This window comes from Ambystoma mexicanum, chromosome 12 (genome assembly GCF_040938575.1).
Source record: "Ambystoma mexicanum isolate Mex_15411 chromosome 12, UKY_AmexF1_1, whole genome shotgun sequence".
NCBI classification, from domain to species: Eukaryota; Metazoa; Chordata; class Amphibia; order Caudata; family Ambystomatidae; genus Ambystoma; species Ambystoma mexicanum.
The window spans coordinates 551,187,417-551,209,278 of record NC_090936.1 but is presented as its reverse complement, the minus strand read 5'-3'; the positions used below and the strand labels follow the sequence as shown (position 1 = coordinate 551,209,278).

Below are 21,862 nucleotides of genomic sequence, written 5' to 3'. Positions count from 1 at the left end.
TATATATATATATATATATATTTATTTATTTTTTCTCCATAACTACACTTCTCAAATCTGGGGCATCTATCCGAGATGGCCGTGTCACATTATGTGATGTCTCAGGCACCAACGTGATGAGATCGACCTGGCGCTTTAACTTTGTCATTGTAAGTAGTAAGATGTAATTTGGCAGTTGTCATGTTTTTTCATATGCACTACTGCAAACCCCTTTCCTTACTTAGCCCACTCCCTCCTGAAGCTTTTAGGTGTGATGAGGAAGTGTCCTCTCAGCGGGGATGTAGCTCAGTTGTAGAGCGCATGCTTTGCATGTATGAGGACCCGGGGCATTTTCACTTGTTTCTCTTTTTGACTGTAAAATGATCTCTATCCACTAGATGGCCCTTTGAGCACAGTAATCCTGTGGTGGAAATCTTCCCCTGGAAGTCATCTCTTATGGAGAAGCAAAATGCACACTGCTTCAGTGTGACCATGTGGTTTTCCATTCTTGCTCCAGTTTTCCCTGCTCTTTTGCTAGTGCTTCACTCGGCAGAATGTTTTGACCAGAAGAGTTCTCCCTGAAAATTATGTCTGCAGGACAGACACACTGCATACCGAGGGGATGTAGCTCAGTGGTAGAGCACTTGTTTTGCATGCATGAGGCCCCGGGTCCAATCCCTGGCATCTCCAATTGTTTCCCTTTTTTTGACTGTCATATGGTCTCTGTCCACTAGATGGCTCTTTGAGCACGGTAATCCTCTGGTGGAATACTTCCCCTGGAAGTCATCTCTTATGGAGAAGCATAATGCACACTGCTTCAGTGTGACCATGTGCTTTTCCAGTCTTGCTCCCGTTTTCCCTGGTCTTTTGCTAGTGCTTCAGTTGGCAGCATACTTTGACCAGAAGAATTCTCCAAGGAAAAGATGTCTGCAGGACAGACTCACCGCACACCGAGGGGATGTAGCTCAGTGGTAGAGCGCATGCTTCGCATGTATGAGGTCCCGGGTTCAATCCCCGGCATCTCCATTTGCATAAACATCAGTGTGATTTTGTCCCGGTTATTTTGTATTTCACACTGCAACTCGGGCCATGATTATAGGATCATCGACATTCATATCTATTTGTCTGAGAAAACGCTGGTGCCCGTATCGCAAACCTGCCTGTAATATATCAGTGAGGTTTGCGTCCCTGCCAGTGTCAACATCCTGTATGCCTTCACAATCACTACAAATAGAAATGCAACGAGAGTACCATCACACCACAGTTTTAACCGTGCAGAATCGTGAAAGGATTGGCATTGCCTTGCGTTTCTTTTCAGTCGATTGTTTTGGTTCCGAATGTATAGCTCCACCATTGTACCTTTGTAGCATATGATGGCTAGCTTTAAAAATAATTTGTTTTCACTGGATGTGGCCACAGATGTACCTCTGTTGTCAACCTAAGTTGATCAGGTTCTGTAACTTGTTAGTTTTGAGCTGGAATATCCTACCAGCTCTGCTGCTGGGGCCTATCTCCGGCTTCTAAAAGCAAAAGCCTTGAACATATTGATATTTTTCATTAGTTGATCAGGGGGACTGCAGGGGGGGGCAGATATTCTGCATGTTTCTATGGACAACCAGAAACAGGTGGCTCTAAAATGAAGTCCGCCATTTGGAAACTCCAATTCGACAGTTACCATCAGTTCTGGGCGCTGTTAGTCCCAAGCAGCCAGCCAGCATCTGGTAGATTTCATAGGTCCTTGCTGGCAGCGGGGATGTAACTCAGTGGTAGAGCACATGCTTTGGAAGTATGAGGCCACAGGTTCGATCCCCGGCATCTCCATATGATATGTTTCTTCAAGTGTGGGCTTTTTCCTGTACATGGGAATTAGGATGATGTGGTCTTTTGCCATACTAAATCCTGTTGCTGAACGTCTTCTCTTTGGAGCCGATGATTGTGGACATGCACGGTGCACCATGCTTCAGTGTGATGTCTGCTTTTTTCATTGGAAGCCTGTTAGCCTGATCTCTTACCGGGATGACACAAAGCAGACTCATTCAGACAGAGGGGCATTGGCTGAGAATAGTGTCTCCACCGGTCCCCCTGCTAGGCAGTGGTATCATTCTGAGGTGCTGTGCACGCTCACCAACTATCACCCCCTCTGACCTTTCCCACCGCAGAACACCCTGAATGCATTCAGCGGGTTATGCTTCATTCTAGGGCTGCAATGGATCGCCTAGTGGCAAAACCAATGGAAGCACCATTGACCTTCCGCAGAATTCCACTGCTTGTCTGCCTAGAGAAGCGACATCTGCCGAGTGTGCTAGGGACACTCATGACGGCAGAGCTATAGAGTGGTGGGTCCACGTTGCTTTCCACTAGCCAGCAAATACAGAAGGACATCCGAAAGAGGTGTCAGTCTATCTAGCAACATTTGTGGGCTTTCGGCTGGAGGAATTCCTGCGCGAAATGGTGCTATCTCATTTTTGGTGTTTGAAGACATACATATATATATATATATATATTTATTTATTTTTTCTCCATAACTACACTTCTCAAATCTGGGGCATCTATCCGAGATGGCCGTGTCACATTATGTGATGTCTCAGGCACCAACGTGATGAGATCGACCTGGCGCTTTAACTTTGTCATTGTAAGTAGTAAGATGTAATTTGGCAGTTGTCATGTTTTTTCATATGCACTACTGCAAACCCCTTTCCTTACTTAGCCCACTCCCTCCTGAAGCTTTTAGGTGTGATGAGGAAGTGTCCTCTCAGCGGGGATGTAGCTCAGTTGTAGAGCGCATGCTTTGCATGTATGAGGACCCGGGGCATTTCCACTTGTTTCTCTTTTTGACTGTCAAATGATCTCTATCCACTAGATGGCCCTTTGAGCACAGTAATCCTGTGGTGGAAATCTTCCCCTGGAAGTCATCTCTTATGGAGAAGCAAAATGCACACTGCTTCAGTGTGACCATGTGGTTTTCCATTCTTGCTCCAGTTTTCCCTGCTCTTTTGCTACTGCTTCACTCGGCAGAATGTTTTGACCAGAAGAGTTCTCCCTGAAAATTATGTCTGCAGGACAGACACACTGCATACCGAGGGGATGTAGCTCAGTGGTAGAGCACTTGTTTTGCATGTATGAGGCCCCGGGTCCAATCCCTGGCATCTCCAATTGTTTCCCTTTTTTTGACTGTCATATGGTCTCTGTCCACTAGATGGCTCTTTGAGCACGGTAATCCTCTGGTGGAATACTTCCCCTGGAAGTCATCTCTTATGGAGAAGCATAATGCACACTGCTTCAGTGTGACCATGTGCTTTTCCAGTCTTGCTCCCGTTTTCCCTGGTCTTTTGCTAGTGCTTCAGTTGGCAGCATACTTTGACCGGAAGAATTCTCCCAGGAAAAGATGTCTGCAGGACAGACTCACCGCACACCAAGGGGATGTAGCTCAGTGGTAGAGCACATGCTTCGCATGTATGAGGTCCCGGGTTCAATCCCCGGCATCTCCATTTGCATAAACTTCAGTGTGATTTTGTCCCGGTTATTTTGTATTTCACACTGCAACTCGGGCCATGATTATAGGATCATCGACATTCATATCTATTTGTCTGAGAAAACGCTGGTGCCCGTATCGCAAACCTGCCTGTAATATATCAGTGAGGTTTGCGCCCCTGCCAGTGTCAACATCCTGTATGCCTTCACAATCACTACAAATAGAAATGCACAGAGAGTACCATCACACCACAGTTTTAACTGTGCAGAATCGTGAAAGGATTGGCATTGCCTTGCGTTTCTTTTCAGTCGATTGTTTTGGTTCCGAATGTATAGCTCCACCATTGTACCTTTGTAGCATATGATGGCTAGCTTTAAAAATAATTTGTTTTCACTGGATGTGGCCACAGATGTACCTCTGTTGTCAACCTAAGTTGATCAGGTTCTGTAACTTGTTCGTTTTGAGCTGGAATATCCTACCAGCTCTGCTGCTGGGGCCTATCTCCGGCTTCTAAAAGCAAAAGCCTTGAACATATTGATATTTTTCATTAGTTGATCAGGGGGATTGCAGGGGGGGGCAGCTTTTCTGCATGTTTCTATGGACAACCAGAAACAGGTGGCTCTAAAATGAAGTCCGCCATTTGGAAACTCCAATTCGACAGTTACCATCAGTTCTGGGCGCTGTTAGTCCCAAGCAGCCAGCCAGCATCTGGTAGATTTCATAGGTCCTTGCTGGCAGCGGGGATGTAACTCAGTGGTAGAGCACCTGCTTTGAAAGTATGAGGCCACAGGTTCGATCCCCGGCATCTCAATATGATATGTTTCTTCAAGTGTGGGCTTTTTCCTGTACATGGGAATTAGGATGATGTGGTCTTTTGCCATACTAAATCCTGTTGCTGAACGTCTTCTCTTTGGAGCCGATGATTGTGGACATGCACGGTGCACCATGCTTCAGTGTGATGTCTGCTTTTTTCATTGGAAGCCTGTTAGCCTGATCTCTTACCGGGATGACACAAAGCAGACTCGTTCAGACAGAGGGGCATTGGCTGAGAATAGTGTCTCCACCGGTCCCCCTGCTAGGCAGTGGTATCATTCTGAGGTGCTGTGCACGCTCACCAACTATCACCCCCTCTGACCTTTCCCACCGCAGAACACCCTGAATGCATTCAGCGGGTTATGCTTCATTCTAGGGCTGCAATGGATCGCCTAGTGGCAAAACCAATGGAAGCACCATTGACCTTCCGCAGAATTCCACTGCTTGTCTGCCTAGAGAAGCGACATCTGCCGAGTGTGCTAGGGACACTCATGACAGCAGAGCTATAGAGTGGTGGGTCCACGTTGCTTTCCACTAGCCAGCAAATACAGAAGGACATCCGAAAGAGGTGTCAGTCTATCTAGCAACATTTGTGGGCTTTCGGCTGGAGGAATTCCTGCGCGAAATGGTGCTATCTCATTTTTGGTGTTTGAAGACATACATATATATATATATATATATATATTTATTTATTTTTTCTCCATAACTACACTTCTCAAATCTGGGGCATCTATCCGAGATGGCCGTGTCACATTATGTGATGTCTCAGGCACCAACGTGATGAGATCGACCTGGCGCTTTAACTTTGTCATTGTAAGTAGTAAGATGTAATTTGGCAGTTGTCATGTTTTTTCATATGCACTACTGCAAACCCCTTTCCTTACTTAGCCCACTCCCTCCTGAAGCTTTTAGGTGTGATGAGGAAGAGTCCTCTCAGCGGGGATGTAGCTCAGTTGTAGAGCGCATGCTTTGCATGTATGAGGACCCGGGGCATTTCCACTTGTTTCTCTTTTTGACTGTCAAATGATCTCTATCCACTAGATGGCCCTTTGAGCACAGTAATCCTGTGGTGGAAATCTTCCCCTGGAAGTCATCTCTTATGGAGAAGCAAAATGCACACTGCTTCAGTGTGACCATGTGGTTTTCCATTCTTGCTCCAGTTTTCCCTGCTCTTTTGCTACTGCTTCACTCGGCAGAATGTTTTGACCAGAAGAGTTCTCCCTGAAAATTATGTCTGCAGGACAGACACACTGCATACCGAGGGGATGTAGCTCAGTGGTAGAGCACTTGTTTTGCATGCATGAGGCCCCGGGTCCAATCCCTGGCATCTCCAATTGTTTCCCTTTTTTTGACTGTCATATGGTCTCTGTCCACTAGATGGCTCTTTGAGCACGGTAATCCTCTGGTGGAATACTTCCCCTGGAAGTCATCTCTTATGGAGAAGCATAATGCACACTGCTTCAGTGTGACCATGTGCTTTTCCAGTCTTGCTCCCGTTTTCCCTGGTCTTTTGCTAGTGCTTCAGTTGGCAGCATACTTTGACCAGAAGAATTCTCCAAGGAAAAGATGTCTGCAGGACAGACTCACCGCACACCGAGGGGATGTAGCTCAGTGGTAGAGCGCATGCTTCGCATGTATGAGGTCCCGGGTTCAATCCCCGGCATCTCCATTTGCATAAACATCAGTGTGATTTTGTCCCGGTTATTTTGTATTTCACACTGCAACTCGGACCATGATTATAGGATCATCGACATTCATATCTATTTGTCTGAGAAAACGCTGGTGCCCGTATCGCAAACCTGCCTGTAATATATCAGTGAGGTTTGCGTCCCTGCCAGTGTCAACATCCTGTATGCCTTCACAATCACTACAAATAGAAATGCAACGAGAGTACCATCACACCACAGTTTTAACCGTGCAGAATCGTGAAAGGATTGGCATTGCCTTGCGTTTCTTTTCAGTCGATTGTTTTGGTTCCGAATGTATAGCTCCACCATTGTACCTTTGTAGCATATGATGGCTAGCTTTAAAAATAATTTGTTTTCACTGGATGTGGCCACAGATGTACCTCTGTTGTCAACCTAAGTTGATCAGGTTCTGTAACTTGTTAGTTTTGAGCTGGAATATCCTACCAGCTCTGCTGCTGGGGCCTATCTCCGGCTTCTAAAAGCAAAAGCCTTGAACATATTGATATTTTTCATTAGTTGATCAGGGGGACTGCAGGGGGGGGCAGATTTTCTGCATGTTTCTATGGACAACCAGAAACAGGTGGCTCTAAAATGAAGTCCGCCATTTGGAAACTCCAATTCGACAGTTACCATCAGTTCTGGGCGCTGTTAGTCCCAAGCAGCCAGCCAGCATCTGGTAGATTTCATAGGTCCTTGCTGGCAGCGGGGATGTAACTCAGTGGTAGAGCACCTGCTTTGGAAGTATGAGGCCACAGGTTCGATCCCCGGCATCTCCATATGATATGTTTCTTCAAGTGTGGGCTTTTTCCTGTACATGGGAATTAGGATGATGTGGTCTTTTGCCATACTAAATCCTGTTGCTGAACGTCTTCTCTTTGGAGCCGATGATTGTGGACATGCACGGTGCACCATGCTTCAGTGTGATGTCTGCTTTTTTCATTGGAAGCCTGTTAGCCTGATCTCTTACCGGGATGACACAAAGCAGACTCATTCAGACAGAGGGGCATTGGCTGAGAATAGTGTCTCCACCGGTCCCCCTGCTAGGCAGTGGTATCATTCTGAGGTGCTGTGCACGCTCACCAACTATCACCCCCTCTGACCTTTCCCACCGCAGAACACCCTGAATGCATTCAGCGGGTTATGCTTCATTCTAGGGCTGCAATGGATCGCCTAGTGGCAAAACCAATGGAAGCACCATTGACCTTCCGCAGAATTCCACTGCTTGTCTGCCTAGAGAAGCGACATCTGCCGAGTGTGCTAGGGACACTCATGACGGCAGAGCTATAGAGTGGTGGGTCCACGTTGCTTTCCACTAGCCAGCAAATACAGAAGGACATCCGAAAGAGGTGTCAGTCTATCTAGCAACATTTGTGGGCTTTCGGCTGGAGGAATTCCTGCGCGAAATGGTGCTATCTCATTTTTGGTGTTTGAAGACATACATATATATATATATATATATATTTATTTATTTTTTCTCCATAACTACACTTCTCAAATCTGGGGCATCTATCCGAGATGGCCGTGTCACATTATGTGATGTCTCAGGCACCAACGTGATGAGATCGACCTGGCGCTTTAACTTTGTCATTGTAAGTAGTAAGATGTAATTTGGCAGTTGTCATGTTTTTTCATATGCACTACTGCAAACCCCTTTCCTTACTTAGCCCACTCCCTCCTGAAGCTTTTAGGTGTGATGAGGAAGTGTCCTCTCAGCGGGGATGTAGCTCAGTTGTAGAGCGCATGCTTTGCATGTATGAGGACCCGGGGCATTTCCACTTGTTTCTCTTTTTGACTGTCAAATGATCTCTATCCACTAGATGGCCCTTTGAGCACAGTAATCCTGTGGTGGAAATCTTCCCCTGGAAGTCATCTCTTATGGAGAAGCAAAATGCACACTGCTTCAGTGTGACCATGTGGTTTTCCATTCTTGCTCCAGTTTTCCCTGCTCTTTTGCTACTGCTTCACTCGGCAGAATGTTTTGACCAGAAGAGTTCTCCCTGAAAATTATGTCTGCAGGACAGACACACTGCATACCGAGGGGATGTAGCTCAGTGGTAGAGCACTTGTTTTGCATGTATGAGGCCCCGGGTCCAATCCCTGGCATCTCCAATTGTTTCCCTTTTTTTGACTGTCATATGGTCTCTGTCCACTAGATGGCTCTTTGAGCACGGTAATCCTCTGGTGGAATACTTCCCCTGGAAGTCATCTCTTATGGAGAAGCATAATGCACACTGCTTCAGTGTGACCATGTGCTTTTCCAGTCTTGCTCCCGTTTTCCCTGGTCTTTTGCTAGTGCTTCAGTTGGCAGCATACTTTGACCGGAAGAATTCTCCCAGGAAAAGATGTCTGCAGGACAGACTCACCGCACACCAAGGGGATGTAGCTCAGTGGTAGAGCGCATGCTTCGCATGTATGAGGTCCCGGGTTCAATCCCCGGCATCTCCATTTGCATAAACTTCAGTGTGATTTTGTCCCGGTTATTTTGTATTTCACACTGCAACTCGGGCCATGATTATAGGATCATCGACATTCATATCTATTTGTCTGAGAAAACGCTGGTGCCCGTATCGCAAACCTGCCTGTAATATATCAGTGAGGTTTGCGTCCCTGCCAGTGTCAACATCCTGTATGCCTTCACAATCACTACAAATAGAAATGCACAGAGAGTACCATCACACCACAGTTTTAACTGTGCAGAATCGTGAAAGGATTGGCATTGCCTTGCGTTTCTTTTCAGTCGATTGTTTTGGTTCCGAATGTATAGCTCCACCATTGTACCTTTGTAGCATATGATGGCTAGCTTTAAAAATAATTTGTTTTCACTGGATGTGGCCACAGATGTACCTCTGTTGTCAACCTAAGTTGATCAGGTTCTGTAACTTGTTCGTTTTGAGCTGGAATATCCTACCAGCTCTGCTGCTGGGGCCTATCTCCGGCTTCTAAAAGCAAAAGCCTTGAACATATTGATATTTTTCATTAGTTGATCAGGGGGATTGCAGGGGGGGGCAGCTTTTCTGCATGTTTCTATGGACAACCAGAAACAGGTGGCTCTAAAATGAAGTCCGCCATTTGGAAACTCCAATTCGACAGTTACTATCAGTTCTGGGCGCTGTTAGTCCCAAGCAGCCAGCCAGCATCTGGTAGATTTCATAGGTCCTTGCTGGCAGCGGGGATGTAACTCAGTGGTAGAGCACCTGCTTTGAAAGTATGAGGCCACAGGTTCGATCCCCGGCATCTCAATATGATATGTTTCTTCAAGTGTGGGCTTTTTCCTGTACATGGGAATTAGGATGATGTGGTCTTTTGCCATACTAAATCCTGTTGCTGAACGTCTTCTCTTTGGAGCCGATGATTGTGGACATGCACGGTGCACCATGCTTCAGTGTGATGTCTGCTTTTTTCATTGGAAGCCTGTTAGCCTGATCTCTTACCGGGATGACACAAAGCAGACTCGTTCAGACAGAGGGGCATTGGCTGAGAATAGTGTCTCCACCGGTCCCCCTGCTAGGCAGTGGTATCATTCTGAGGTGCTGTGCACGCTCACCAACTATCACCCCCTCTGACCTTTCCCACCGCAGAACACCCTGAATGCATTCAGCGGGTTATGCTTCATTCTAGGGCTGCAATGGATCGCCTAGTGGCAAAACCAATGGAAGCACCATTGACCTTCCGCAGAATTCCACTGCTTGTCTGCCTAGAGAAGCGACATCTGCCGAGTGTGCTAGGGACACTCATGACGGCAGAGCTATAGAGTGGTGGGTCCACGTTGCTTTCCACTAGCCAGCAAATACAGAAGGACATCCGAAAGAGGTGTCAGTCTATCTAGCAACATTTGTGGGCTTTCGGCTGGAGGAATTCCTTCGCGAAATGGTGCTATCTCATTTTTGGTGTTTGAAGACATACATATATATATATATTTATTTATTTTTTCTCCATAACTACACTTCTCAAATCTGGGGCATCTATCCGAGATGGCCGTGTCACATTATGTGATGTCTCAGGCACCAACGTGATGAGATCGACCTGGCGCTTTAACTTTGTCATTGTAAGTAGTAAGATGTAATTTGGCAGTTGTCATGTTTTTTCATATGCACTACTGCAAACCCCTTTCCTTACTTAGCCCACTCCCTCCTAAAGCTTTTAGGTGTGATGAGGAAGTGTCCTCTCAGCGGGGATGTAGCTCAGTTGTAGAGCGCATGCTTTGCATGTATGAGGACCCGGGGCATTTCCACTTGTTTCTCTTTTTGACTGTCAAATGATCTCTATCCACTAGATGGCCCTTTGAGCACAGTAATCCTCTGGTGGAAATCTTCCCCTGGAAGTCATCTCTTATGGAGAAGCAAAATGCACACTGCTTCAGTGTGACCATGTGGTTTTCCATTCTTGCTCCAGTTTTCCCTGCTCTTTTGCTACTGCTTCACTCGGCAGAATGTTTTGACCAGAAGAGTTCTCCCTGAAAATTATGTCTGCAGGACAGACACACTGCATACCGAGGGGATGTAGCTCAGTGGTAGAGCACTTGTTTTGCATGTATGAGGCCCCGGGTCCAATCCCTGGCATCTCCAATTGTTTCCCTTTTTTTGACTGTCATATGGTCTCTGTCCACTAGATGGCTCTTTGAGCACGGTAATCCTCTGGTGGAATACTTCCCCTGGAAGTCATCTCTTATGGAGAAGCATAATGCACACTGCTTCAGTGTGACCATGTGCTTTTCCAGTCTTGCTCCCGTTTTCCCTGGTCTTTTGCTAGTGCTTCAGTTGGCAGCATACTTTGACCGGAAGAATTCTCCCAGGAAAAGATGTCTGCAGGACAGACTCACCGCACACCAAGGGGATGTAGCTCAGTGGTAGAGCGCATGCTTCGCATGTATGAGGTCCCGGGTTCAATCCCCGGCATCTCCATTTGCATAAACTTCAGTGTGATTTTGTCCCGGTTATTTTGTATTTCACACTGCAACTCGGGCCATGATTATAGGATCATCGACATTCATATCTATTTGTCTGAGAAAACGCTGGTGCCCGTATCGCAAACCTGCCTGTAATATATCAGTGAGGTTTGCGTCCCTGCCAGTGTCAACATCCTGTATGCCTTCACAATCACTACAAATAGAAATGCACAGAGAGTACCATCACACCACAGTTTTAACTGTGCAGAATCGTGAAAGGATTGGCATTGCCTTGCGTTTCTTTTCAGTCGATTGTTTTGGTTCCGAATGTATAGCTCCACCATTGTACCTTTGTAGCATATGATGGCTAGCTTTAAAAATAATTTGTTTTCACTGGATGTGGCCACAGATGTACCTCTGTTGTCAACCTAAGTTGATCAGGTTCTGTAACTTGTTAGTTTTGAGCTGGAATATCCTACCAGCTCTGCTGCTGGGGCCTATCTCCGGCTTCTAAAAGCAAAAGCCTTGAACATATTGATATTTTTCATTAGTTGATCAGGGGGATTGCAGGGGGGGGCAGCTTTTCTGCATGTTTCTATGGACAACCAGAAACAGGTGGCTCTAAAATGAAGTCCGCCATTTGGAAACTCCAATTCGACAGTTACCATCAGTTCTGGGCGCTGTTAGTCCCAAGCAGCCAGCCAGCATCTGGTAGATTTCATAGGTCCTTGCTGGCAGCGGGGATGTAACTCAGTGGTAGAGCACCTGCTTTGGAAGTATGAGGCCACAGGTTCGATCCCCGGCATCTCCATATGATATGTTTCTTCAAGTGTGGGCTTTTTCCTGTACATGGGAATTAGGATGATGTGGTCTTTTGCCATACTAAATCCTGTTGCTGAACGTCTTCTCTTTGGAGCTGATGATTGTGGACATGCACGGTGCACCATGCTTCAGTGTGATGTCTGCTTTTTTCATTGGAAGCCTGTTAGCCTGATCTCTTACCGGGATGACACAAAGCAGACTCGTTCAGACAGAGGGGCATTGGCTGAGAATAGTGTCTCCACCGGTCCCCCTGCTAGGCAGTGGTATCATTCTGAGGTGCTGTGCACGCTCACCAACTATCACCCCCTCTGACCTTTCCCACCGCAGAACACCCTGAATGCATTCAGCGGGTTATGCTTCATTCTAGGGCTGCAATGGATCGCCTAGTGGCAAAACCAATGGAAGCACCATTGACCTTCCGCAGAATTCCACTGCTTGTCTGCCTAGAGAAGCGACATCTGCCGAGTGTGCTAGGGACACTCATGACGGCAGAGCTATAGAGTGGTGGGTCCACGTTGCTTTCCACTAGCCAGCAAATACAGAAGGACATCCGAAAGAGGTGTCAGTCTATCTAGCAACATTTGTGGGCTTTCGGCTGGAGGAATTCCTTCGCGAAATGGTGCTATCTCATTTTTGGTGTTTGAAGACATACATATATATATATATATATATATATATTTATTTATTTTTTCTCCATAACTACACTTCTCAAATCTGGGGCATCTATCCGAGATGGCCGTGTCACATTATGTGATGTCTCAGGCACCAACGTGATGAGATCGACCTGGCGCTTTAACTTTGTCATTGTAAGTAGTAAGATGTAATTTGGCAGTTGTCATGTTTTTTCATATGCACTACTGCAAACCCCTTTCCTTACTTAGCCCACTCCCTCCTGAAGCTTTTAGGTGTGATGAGGAAGTGTCCTCTCAGCGGGGATGTAGCTCAGTTGTAGAGCGCATGCTTTGCATGTATGAGGACCCGGGGCATTTCCACTTGTTTCTCTTTTTGACTGTCAAATGATCTCTATCCACTAGATGGCCCTTTGAGCACAGTAATCCTGTGGTGGAAATCTTCCCCTGGAAGTCATCTCTTATGGAGAAGCAAAATGCACACTGCTTCAGTGTGACCATGTGGTTTTCCATTCTTGCTCCAGTTTTCCCTGCTCTTTTGCTACTGCTTCACTCGGCAGAATGTTTTGACCAGAAGAGTTCTCCCTGAAAATTATGTCTGCAGGACAGACACACTGCATACCGAGGGGATGTAGCTCAGTGGTAGAGCACTTGTTTTGCATGCATGAGGCCCCGGGTCCAATCCCTGGCATCTCCAATTGTTTCCCTTTTTTTGACTGTCATATGGTCTCTGTCCACTAGATGGCTCTTTGAGCACGGTAATCCTCTGGTGGAATACTTCCCCTGGAAGTCATCTCTTATGGAGAAGCATAATGCACACTGCTTCAGTGTGACCATGTGCTTTTCCAGTCTTGCTCCCGTTTTCCCTGGTCTTTTGCTAGTGCTTCAGTTGGCAGCATACTTTGACCAGAAGAATTCTCCAAGGAAAAGATGTCTGCAGGACAGACTCACCGCACACCGAGGGGATGTAGCTCAGTGGTAGAGCGCATGCTTCGCATGTATGAGGTCCCGGGTTCAATCCCCGGCATCTCCATTTGCATAAACATCAGTGTGATTTTGTCCCGGTTATTTTGTATTTCACACTGCAACTCGGGCCATGATTATAGGATCATCGACATTCATATCTATTTGTCTGAGAAAACGCTGGTGCCCGTATCGCAAACCTGCCTGTAATATATCAGTGAGGTTTGCGTCCCTGCCAGTGTCAACATCCTGTATGCCTTCACAATCACTACAAATAGAAATGCAACGAGAGTACCATCACACCACAGTTTTAACCGTGCAGAATCGTGAAAGGATTGGCATTGCCTTGCGTTTCTTTTCAGTCGATTGTTTTGGTTCCGAATGTATAGCTCCACCATTGTACCTTTGTAGCATATGATGGCTAGCTTTAAAAATAATTTGTTTTCACTGGATGTGGCCACAGATGTACCTCTGTTGTCAACCTAAGTTGATCAGGTTCTGTAACTTGTTAGTTTTGAGCTGGAATATCCTACCAGCTCTGCTGCTGGGGCCTATCTCCGGCTTCTAAAAGCAAAAGCCTTGAACATATTGATATTTTTCATTAGTTGATCAGGGGGACTGCAGGGGGGGGCAGATTTTCTGCATGTTTCTATGGACAACCAGAAACAGGTGGCTCTAAAATGAAGTCCGCCATTTGGAAACTCCAATTCGACAGTTACCATCAGTTCTGGGCGCTGTTAGTCCCAAGCAGCCAGCCAGCATCTGGTAGATTTCATAGGTCCTTGCTGGCAGCGGGGATGTAACTCAGTGGTAGAGCACCTGCTTTGGAAGTATGAGGCCACAGGTTCGATCCCCGGCATCTCCATATGATATGTTTCTTCAAGTGTGGGCTTTTTCCTGTACATGGGAATTAGGATGATGTGGTCTTTTGCCATACTAAATCCTGTTGCTGAACGTCTTCTCTTTGGAGCCGATGATTGTGGACATGCACGGTGCACCATGCTTCAGTGTGATGTCTGCTTTTTTCATTGGAAGCCTGTTAGCCTGATCTCTTACCGGGATGACACAAAGCAGACTCATTCAGACAGAGGGGCATTGGCTGAGAATAGTGTCTCCACCGGTCCCCCTGCTAGGCAGTGGTATCATTCTGAGGTGCTGTGCACGCTCACCAACTATCACCCCCTCTGACCTTTCCCACCGCAGAACACCCTGAATGCATTCAGCGGGTTATGCTTCATTCTAGGGCTGCAATGGATCGCCTAGTGGCAAAACCAATGGAAGCACCATTGACCTTCCGCAGAATTCCACTGCTTGTCTGCCTAGAGAAGCGACATCTGCCGAGTGTGCTAGGGACACTCATGACGGCAGAGCTATAGAGTGGTGGGTCCACGTTGCTTTCCACTAGCCATCAAATACAGTAGGACATCCGAAAGAGGTGTCAGTCTATCTAGCAACATTTGTGGGCTTTCGGCTGGAGGAATTCCTGCGCGAAATGGTGCTATCTCATTTTTGGTGTTTGAAGACATACATATATATATATATATATATATTTATTTATTTTTTCTCCATAACTACACTTCTCAAATCTGGGGCATCTATCCGAGATGGCCGTGTCACATTATGTGATGTCTCAGGCACCAACGTGATGAGATCGACCTGGCGCTTTAACTTTGTCATTGTAAGTAGTAAGATGTAATTTGGCAGTTGTCATGTTTTTTCATATGCACTACTGCAAACCCCTTTCCTTACTTAGCCCACTCCCTCCTGAAGCTTTTAGGTGTGATGAGGAAGTGTCCTCTCAGCGGGGATGTAGCTCAGTTGTAGAGCGCATGCTTTGCATGTATGAGGACCCGGGGCATTTCCACTTGTTTCTCTTTTTGACTGTCAAATGATCTCTATCCACTAGATGGCCCTTTGAGCACAGTAATCCTGTGGTGGAAATCTTCCCCTGGAAGTCATCTCTTATGGAGAAGCAAAATGCACACTGCTTCAGTGTGACCATGTGGTTTTCCATTCTTGCTCCAGTTTTCCCTGCTCTTTTGCTACTGCTTCACTCGGCAGAATGTTTTGACCAGAAGAGTTCTCCCTGAAAATTATGTCTGCAGGACAGACACACTGCATACCGAGGGGATGTAGCTCAGTGGTAGAGCACTTGTTTTGCATGTATGAGGCCCCGGGTCCAATCCCTGGCATCTCCAATTGTTTCCCTTTTTTTGACTGTCATATGGTCTCTGTCCACTAGATGGCTCTTTGAGCACGGTAATCCTCTGGTGGAATACTTCCCCTGGAAGTCATCTCTTATGGAGAAGCATAATGCACACTGCTTCAGTGTGACCATGTGCTTTTCCAGTCTTGCTCCCGTTTTCCCTGGTCTTTTGCTAGTGCTTCAGTTGGCAGCATACTTTGACCGGAAGAATTCTCCCAGGAAAAGATGTCTGCAGGACAGACTCACCGCACACCAAGGGGATGTAGCTCAGTGGTAGAGCGCATGCTTCGCATGTATGAGGTCCCGGGTTCAATCCCCGGCATCTCCATTTGCATAAACTTCAGTGTGATTTTGTCCCGGTTATTTTGTATTTCACACTGCAACTCGGGCCATGATTATAGGATCATCGACATTCATATCTATTTGTCTGAGAAAACGCTGGTGCCCGTATCGCAAACCTGCCTGTAATATATCAGTGAGGTTTGCGTCCCTGCCAGTGTCAACATCCTGTATGCCTTCACAATCACTACAAATAGAAATGCACAGAGAGTACCATCACACCACAGTTTTAACTGTGCAGAATCGTGAAAGGATTGGCATTGCCTTGCGTTTCTTTTCAGTCGATTGTTTTGGTTCCGAATGTATAGCTCCACCATTGTACCTTTGTAGCATATGATGGCTAGCTTTAAAAATAATTTGTTTTCACTGGATGTGGCCACAGATGTACCTCTGTTGTCAACCTAAGTTGATCAGGTTCTGTAACTTGTTCGTTTTGAGCTGGAATATCCTACCAGCTCTGCTGCTGGGGCCTATCTCCGGCTTCTAAAAGCAAAAGCCTTGAACATATTGATATTTTTCATTAGTTGATCAGGGGGATTGCAGGGGGGGGCAGCTTTTCTGCATGTTTCTATGGACAACCAGAAACAGGTGGCTCTAAAATGAAGTCCGCCATTTGGAAACTCCAATTCGACAGTTACCATCAGTTCTGGGCGCTGTTAGTCCCAAGCAGCCAGCCAGCATCTGGTAGATTTCATAGGTCCTTGCTGGCAGCGGGGATGTAACTCAGTGGTAGAGCACCTGCTTTGAAAGTATGAGGCCACAGGTTCGATCCCCGGCATCTCAATATGATATGTTTCTTCAAGTGTGGGCTTTTTCCTGTACATGGGAATTAGGATGATGTGGTCTTTTGCCATACTAAATCCTGTTGCTGAACGTCTTCTCTTTGGAGCCGATGATTGTGGACATGCACGGTGCACCATGCTTCAGTGTGATGTCTGCTTTTTTCATTGGAAGCCTGTTAGCCTGATCTCTTACCGGGATGACACAAAGCAGACTCGTTCAGACAGAGGGGCATTGGCTGAGAATAGTGTCTCCACCGGTCCCCCTGCTAGGCAGTGGTATCATTCTGAGGTGCTGTGCACGCTCACCAACTATCACCCCCTCTGACCTTTCCCACCGCAGAACACCCTGAATGCATTCAGCGGGTTATGCTTCATTCTAGGGCTGCAATGGATCGCCTAGTGGCAAAACCAATGGAAGCACCATTGACCTTCCGCAGAATTCCACTGCTTGTCTGCCTAGAGAAGCGACATCTGCCGAGTGTGCTAGGGACACTCATGACGGCAGAGCTATAGAGTGGTGGGTCCACGTTGCTTTCCACTAGCCAGCAAATACAGAAGGACATCCGAAAGAGGTGTCAGTCTATCTAGCAACATTTGTGGGCTTTCGGCTGGAGGAATTCCTTCGCGAAATGGTGCTATCTCATTTTTGGTGTTTGAAGACATACATATATATATATATTTATTTATTTTTTCTCCATAACTACACTTCTCAAATCTGGGGCATCTATCCGAGATGGCCGTGTCACATTATGTGATGTCTCAGGCACCAACGTGATGAGATCGACCTGGCGCTTTAACTTTGTCATTGTAAGTAGTAAGATGTAATTTGGCAGTTGTCATGTTTTTTCATATGCACTACTGCAAACCCCTTTCCTTACTTAGCCCACTCCCTCCTAAAGCTTTTAGGTGTGATGAGGAAGTGTCCTCTCAGCGGGGATGTAGCTCAGTTGTAGAGCGCATGCTTTGCATGTATGAGGACCCGGGGCATTTCCACTTGTTTCTCTTTTTGACTGTCAAATGATCTCTATCCACTAGATGGCCCTTTGAGCACAGTAATCCTCTGGTGGAAATCTTCCCCTGGAAGTCATCTCTTATGGAGAAGCAAAATGCACACTGCTTCAGTGTGACCATGTGGTTTTCCATTCTTGCTCCAGTTTTCCCTGCTCTTTTGCTACTGCTTCACTCGGCAGAATGTTTTGACCAGAAGAGTTCTCCCTGAAAATTATGTCTGCAGGACAGACACACTGCATACCGAGGGGATGTAGCTCAGTGGTAGAGCACTTGTTTTGCATGTATGAGGCCCCGGGTCCAATCCCTGGCATCTCCAATTGTTTCCCTTTTTTTGACTGTCATATGGTCTCTGTCCACTAGATGGCTCTTTGAGCACGGTAATCCTCTGGTGGAATACTTCCCCTGGAAGTCATCTCTTATGGAGAAGCATAATGCACACTGCTTCAGTGTGACCATGTGCTTTTCCAGTCTTGCTCCCGTTTTCCCTGGTCTTTTGCTAGTGCTTCAGTTGGCAGCATACTTTGACCGGAAGAATTCTCCCAGGAAAAGATGTCTGCAGGACAGACTCACCGCACACCAAGGGGATGTAGCTCAGTGGTAGAGCGCATGCTTCGCATGTATGAGGTCCCGGGTTCAATCCCCGGCATCTCCATTTGCATAAACTTCAGTGTGATTTTGTCCCGGTTATTTTGTATTTCACACTGCAACTCGGGCCATGATTATAGGATCATCGACATTCATATCTATTTGTCTGAGAAAACGCTGGTGCCCGTATCGCAAACCTGCCTGTAATATATCAGTGAGGTTTGCGTCCCTGCCAGTGTCAACATCCTGTATGCCTTCACAATCACTACAAATAGAAATGCACAGAGAGTACCATCACACCACAGTTTTAACTGTGCAGAATCGTGAAAGGATTGGCATTGCCTTGCGTTTCTTTTCAGTCGATTGTTTTGGTTCCGAATGTATAGCTCCACCATTGTACCTTTGTAGCATATGATGGCTAGCTTTAAAAATAATTTGTTTTCACTGGATGTGGCCACAGATGTACCTCTGTTGTCAACCTAAGTTGATCAGGTTCTGTAACTTGTTCGTTTTGAGCTGGAATATCCTACCAGCTCTGCTGCTGGGGCCTATCTCCGGCTTCTAAAAGCAAAAGCCTTGAACATATTGATATTTTTCATTAGTTGATCAGGGGGATTGCAGGGGGGGGCAGCTTTTCTGCATGTTTCTATGGACAACCAGAAACAGGTGGCTCTAAAATGAAGTCCGCCATTTGGAAACTCCAATTCGACAGTTACCATCAGTTCTGGGCGCTGTTAGTCCCAAGCAGCCAGCCAGCATCTGGTAGATTTCATAGGTCCTTGCTGGCAGCGGGGATGTAACTCAGTGGTAGAGCACCTGCTTTGAAAGTATGAGGCCACAGGTTCGATCCCCGGCATCTCAATATGATATGTTTCTTCAAGTGTGGGCTTTTTCCTGTACATGGGAATTAGGATGATGTGGTCTTTTGCCATACTAAATCCTGTTGCTGAACGTCTTCTCTTTGGAGCCGATGATTGTGGACATGCACGGTGCACCATGCTTCAGTGTGATGTCTGCTTTTTTCATTGGAAGCCTGTTAGCCTGATCTCTTACCGGGATGACACAAAGCAGACTCGTTCAGACAGAGGGGCATTGGCTGAGAATAGTGTCTCCACCGGTCCCCCTGCTAGGCAGTGGTATCATTCTGAGGTGCTGTGCACGCTCACCAACTATCACCCCCTCTGACCTTTCCCACCGCAGAACACCCTGAATGCATTCAGCGGGTTATGCTTCATTCTAGGGCTGCAATGGATCGCCTAGTGGCAAAACCAATGGAAGCACCATTGACCTTCCGCAGAATTCCACTGCTTGTCTGCCTAGAGAAGCGACATCTGCCGAGTGTGCTAGGGACACTCATGACGGCAGAGCTATAGAGTGGTGGGTCCACGTTGCTTTCCACTAGCCAGCAAATACAGAAGGACATCCGAAAGAGGTGTCAGTCTATCTAGCAACATTTGTGGGCTTTCGGCTGGAGGAATTCCTTCGCGAAATGGTGCTATCTCATTTTTGGTGTTTGAAGACATACATATATATATATATTTATTTATTTTTTCTCCATAACTACACTTCTCAAATCTGGGGCATCTATCCGAGATGGCCGTGTCACATTATGTGATGTCTCAGGCACCAACGTGATGAGATCGACCTGGCGCTTTAACTTTGTCATTGTAAGTAGTAAGATGTAATTTGGCAGTTGTCATGTTTTTTCATATGCACTACTGCAAACCCCTTTCCTTACTTAGCCCACTCCCTCCTAAAGCTTTTAGGTGTGATGAGGAAGTGTCCTCTCAGCGGGGATGTAGCTCAGTTGTAGAGCGCATGCTTTGCATGTATGAGGACCCGGGGCATTTCCACTTGTTTCTCTTTTTGACTGTCAAATGATCTCTATCCACTAGATGGCCCTTTGAGCACAGTAATCCTCTGGTGGAAATCTTCCCCTGGAAGTCATCTCTTATGGAGAAGCAAAATGCACACTGCTTCAGTGTGACCATGTGGTTTTCCATTCTTGCTCCAGTTTTCCCTGCTCTTTTGCTACTGCTTCACTCGGCAGAATGTTTTGACCAGAAGAGTTCTCCCTGAAAATTATGTCTGCAGGACAGACACACTGCATACCGAGGGGATGTAGCTCAGTGGTAGAGCACTTGTTTTGCATGTATGAGGCCCCGGGTCCAATCCCTGGCATCTCCAATTGTTTCCCTTTTTTTGACTGTCATATGGTCTCTGTCCACTAGATGGCTCTTTGAGCACGGTAATCCTCTGGTGGAATACTTCCCCTGGAAGTCATCTCTTATGGAGAAGCATAATGCACACTGCTTCAGTGTGACCATGTGCTTTTCCAGTCTTGCTCCCGTTTTCCCTGGTCTTTTGCTAGTGCTTCAGTTGGCAGCATACTTTGACCGGAAGAATTCTCCCAGGAAAAGATGTCTGCAGGACAGACTCACCGCACACCAAGGGGATGTAGCTCAGTGGTAGAGCGCATGCTTCGCATGTATGAGGTCCCGGGTTCAATCCCCGGCATCTCCATTTGCATAAACTTCAGTGTGATTTTGTCCCGGTTATTTTGTATTTCACACTGCAACTCGGGCCATGATTATAGGATCATCGACATTCATATCTATTTGTCTGAGAAAACGCTGGTGCCCGTATCGCAAACCTGCCTGTAATATATCAGTGAGGTTTGCGTCCCTGCCAGTGTCAACATCCTGTATGCCTTCACAATCACTACAAATAGAAATGCACAGAGAGTACCATCACACCACAGTTTTAACTGTGCAGAATCGTGAAAGGATTGGCATTGCCTTGCGTTTCTTTTCAGTCGATTGTTTTGGTTCCGAATGTATAGCTCCACCATTGTACCTTTGTAGCATATGATGGCTAGCTTTAAAAATAATTTGTTTTCACTGGATGTGGCCACAGATGTACCTCTGTTGTCAACCTAAGTTGATCAGGTTCTGTAACTTGTTAGTTTTGAGCTGGAATATCCTACCAGCTCTGCTGCTGGGGCCTATCTCCGGCTTCTAAAAGCAAAAGCCTTGAACATATTGATATTTTTCATTAGTTGATCAGGGGGATTGCAGGGGGGGGCAGCTTTTCTGCATGTTTCTATGGACAACCAGAAACAGGTGGCTCTAAAATGAAGTCTGCCATTTGGAAACTCCAATTCGACAGTTACCATCAGTTCTGGGCGCTGTTAGTCCCAAGCAGCCAGCCAGCATCTGGTAGATTTCATAGGTCCTTGCTGGCAGCGGGGATGTAACTCAGTGGTAGAGCACCTGCTTTGGAAGTATGAGGCCACAGGTTCGATCCCCGGCATCTCCATATGATATGTTTCTTCAAGTGTGGGCTTTTTCCTGTACATGGGAATTAGGATGATGTGGTCTTTTGCCATACTAAATCCTGTTGCTGAACGTCTTCTCTTTGGAGCCGATGATTGTGGACATGCACGGTGCACCATGCTTCAGTGTGATGTCTGCTTTTTTCATTGGAAGCCTGTTAGCCTGATCTCTTACCGGGATGACACAAAGCAGACTCATTCAGACAGAGGGGCATTGGCTGAGAATAGTGTCTCCACCGGTCCCCCTGCTAGGCAGTGGTATCATTCTGAGGTGCTGTGCACGCTCACCAACTATCACCCCCTCTGACCTTTCCCACCGCAGAACACCCTGAATGCATTCAGCGGGTTATGCTT

The 21,862-nt window shown here is 46.5% G+C and overlaps 12 non-coding genes across 12 annotated transcripts; all 12 read left to right on the top strand.

The window, feature by feature from the left end:
• The first annotated feature begins 597 nt into the window (after nucleotides 1–597).
• TRNAA-UGC (transfer RNA alanine (anticodon UGC)) lies at nucleotides 598–669 on the top strand. The gene has a single exon. It is a non-coding gene; the product is annotated as a tRNA-Ala (tRNA).
• Nucleotides 670–933: 264 nt separating this feature from the next.
• Nucleotides 934–1,005, top strand: TRNAA-CGC (transfer RNA alanine (anticodon CGC)). Its single transcript has one exon. It is a non-coding gene; the product is annotated as a tRNA-Ala (tRNA).
• A 2,390-nt stretch (nucleotides 1,006–3,395) lies between these two features.
• TRNAA-CGC (transfer RNA alanine (anticodon CGC)) lies at nucleotides 3,396–3,467 on the top strand. Its single transcript has one exon. It is a non-coding gene; the product is annotated as a tRNA-Ala (tRNA).
• Nucleotides 3,468–5,525: 2,058 nt separating this feature from the next.
• TRNAA-UGC (transfer RNA alanine (anticodon UGC)) lies at nucleotides 5,526–5,597 on the top strand. The gene has a single exon. It is a non-coding gene; the product is annotated as a tRNA-Ala (tRNA).
• A 264-nt stretch (nucleotides 5,598–5,861) lies between these two features.
• Nucleotides 5,862–5,933, top strand: TRNAA-CGC (transfer RNA alanine (anticodon CGC)). The gene has a single exon. It is a non-coding gene; the product is annotated as a tRNA-Ala (tRNA).
• Nucleotides 5,934–8,325: 2,392 nt separating this feature from the next.
• On the top strand, nucleotides 8,326–8,397 carry TRNAA-CGC (transfer RNA alanine (anticodon CGC)). Its single transcript has one exon. It is a non-coding gene; the product is annotated as a tRNA-Ala (tRNA).
• Nucleotides 8,398–10,781: 2,384 nt separating this feature from the next.
• Nucleotides 10,782–10,853, top strand: TRNAA-CGC (transfer RNA alanine (anticodon CGC)). Its single transcript has one exon. It is a non-coding gene; the product is annotated as a tRNA-Ala (tRNA).
• Nucleotides 10,854–12,913: 2,060 nt separating this feature from the next.
• Nucleotides 12,914–12,985, top strand: TRNAA-UGC (transfer RNA alanine (anticodon UGC)). The gene has a single exon. It is a non-coding gene; the product is annotated as a tRNA-Ala (tRNA).
• Nucleotides 12,986–13,249: 264 nt separating this feature from the next.
• TRNAA-CGC (transfer RNA alanine (anticodon CGC)) lies at nucleotides 13,250–13,321 on the top strand. Its single transcript has one exon. It is a non-coding gene; the product is annotated as a tRNA-Ala (tRNA).
• Nucleotides 13,322–15,713: 2,392 nt separating this feature from the next.
• TRNAA-CGC (transfer RNA alanine (anticodon CGC)) lies at nucleotides 15,714–15,785 on the top strand. Its single transcript has one exon. It is a non-coding gene; the product is annotated as a tRNA-Ala (tRNA).
• Nucleotides 15,786–18,169: 2,384 nt separating this feature from the next.
• TRNAA-CGC (transfer RNA alanine (anticodon CGC)) lies at nucleotides 18,170–18,241 on the top strand. The gene has a single exon. It is a non-coding gene; the product is annotated as a tRNA-Ala (tRNA).
• Nucleotides 18,242–20,625: 2,384 nt separating this feature from the next.
• Nucleotides 20,626–20,697, top strand: TRNAA-CGC (transfer RNA alanine (anticodon CGC)). Its single transcript has one exon. It is a non-coding gene; the product is annotated as a tRNA-Ala (tRNA).
• Nucleotides 20,698–21,862: the final 1,165 nt, after the last annotated feature.